The sequence below is a fragment of the Octopus sinensis genome, linkage group LG10 (genome assembly GCF_006345805.1).
Source record: "Octopus sinensis linkage group LG10, ASM634580v1, whole genome shotgun sequence".
Taxonomy (NCBI): Eukaryota; Metazoa; Mollusca; class Cephalopoda; order Octopoda; family Octopodidae; genus Octopus; species Octopus sinensis.
This window is the reverse complement of record NC_043006.1, coordinates 75,557,178-75,559,317: the sequence shown is the minus strand read 5'-3', so window position 1 is coordinate 75,559,317 and position 2,140 is coordinate 75,557,178. Positions and strand designations below refer to the sequence as shown.

Sequence of the window (2,140 nt, the reverse complement as noted above, 5' to 3'; positions counted from 1 at the left end):
TCTGTGTGTGTGTGTGTGTGTGTGTGCGTGCGTGCGTGTGCTTGTGTGTATGTGTGTGTATGTAACCTACACAGTAGATTTATGATTAGGTAAAATTTAACCATTTCGCCGAAGATTGAATAAATTATGATTAGCTTTAAGGATTATCGAACTTTATTGGGTTCTCATTAGAAATGTCTACATCAATTTGAGGAACTCCAGAGAAACAAGTAACCAATATGTTTATGAACTCAAAATATCCAATAGCAACAAACAACAACTGAAGCTGCTAGTTTGCTTACCGTAATTGTGTAACACTTTATTTAATATCAGGAGTCTCTCAACGGGGATCTCAGGTATACAGTGCCAATGTATATGTAACCTCCGCAGTCATTATATCATATCATTACCCAGGTCTATTATACTCTTTTTTTTGCTCTTTTACTTGTTTCAGTCATTTGACTGTGGCCACGCTGGAGCACCGCCTTTAATAAAGAAAAAAAATCATTCGCCCAACGTGGGACTCGAACCCTCGACCCCGAGATTAAGAGTCTCGTGCTCTACCGACTGAGCTAGCCGGGCAGATTTTTTAGGAGTGAGTAGCCACAGTAAGACACACACCAGTCATTCCATTCATTTCCCAGCTCATTTTGTCCTGGGAATAACTATAAACCATATCCGGTAGTGGGACCCTGTGGCCCTGGTTTCAGGGTTTGAGGAGTGCGGAACCACTTCTTAGTCACTATTGTTCCCAGGTCTACTCTGGCCCGGAGTGGTAGCACCTGTTATGATTCCATCTACGGGTTAACTAGCAAACCCCACTGCCACTGGAGGTGGGGGTTGGTAGAATGCAGTTGCGGCGAGCTGGCAGAATCGTTAGCACGCTGGGCGAAATGCGTAGCCGTATTTCGTCTGCCGTTACGTTCTGAGTTCAAATTCCGCCGTGGTCGACTTTGCCTTTCATCCTTTCGGGGTCGATAAATTAAGTACCAGTTACGGACTGAGGTGATATAATCGACTTAATCCGTCTGTCTGTCCTTGTTTGTCTCCTCTGTGTTTAGCCCCTTGTAGGTAGTAAAGAAATAGGTAGAATGCAGTCGCCGTATGCCCTGCGTGGCGTAAGAGGCAATTAAAGGGGCAGGAGCGAGGGGACTGGGAATCCTCTCCTCCTAGTAAATCCATATTCTTAAAAAGCAACAAGAAAAAGACAACCTCCGCAATAGATATATAAAAAGGAAAAATGTAACTATTTCCCTGTCGACTGAAAAATATAATGAGTAGACTTAAACGATTTTCGAAACCTATTGAATTCTCATCCGAGGTGTCAACATCAATTCAACTGTTCCCAGAGAAACAAGGAACCAATTTGTTAGTCGCTCCGTGAATTCTTCCGATAGATAATTCCATGTGCTCTTCGCTGGACTGTAAAAATGTCTGAAGTATATATATATATATATATATATATATATAATATATATATATATATATATATATATATATTTGCGTTTTAGCTCTATATCTTTCTTCCTCTTTCTCTCTCTCTCTCTCTCTCTCTCTCTTATTCTCAGTTTCTTTCTCTCTTATACAATTGGCTAAAGACAATAAGATGGCGTCCTGTAGAAAAAGAAAACAGCAGGAAGAAACTAACAGGGCACTACTTGTGTAGTCTCCTGCGAAAATTCTATGATAGGGTATAGAGTTTGTAGTGGAAAATACCAGAAAGCAACCTTCATCTACCAGCCAGTACAAATGATGGAGTTCGAAAAGTGAAAGAAATAGATTGAACGATTTTATAAATTGGACATCTCTTGGTGCAGTGATCGCGGCTGAAAACTTGTCAGTAGTTGGTAGTTGACAGATGTAAACAATGTGTGTTTCGTACAATATTTTTGTTCACAAAAAGAAGCGGGATCAGTTCGACTCTTTTACTCTTTTGCTCTTTTACTTGTTTCAGTCATTTGTCTACGGTCACGCTGGAGTACCGCCTTTAGTTGAGCAAATCGACCCCAGAACTTATTCTTTTGTAAGCCTAGTACTTATTCCATCGGTCTTTTGCCGAAACGCTAAGTTACGTGAACGTAAACACACCATCATCGGTTGTCAAGCGATGTTGAGGAGACAAATACAGACACACAAACATACATACACACACACACGCACA

The 2,140-nt window shown here is 40.9% G+C and overlaps 1 non-coding gene across 1 annotated transcript; it reads right to left on the bottom strand.

The window, feature by feature from the left end:
• Nucleotides 1-488: 488 nt before the first annotated feature.
• Nucleotides 489-561, bottom strand: Trnak-cuu. Its single transcript has one exon. It is a non-coding gene; the product is annotated as a tRNA-Lys (tRNA).
• Nucleotides 562-2,140: the final 1,579 nt, after the last annotated feature.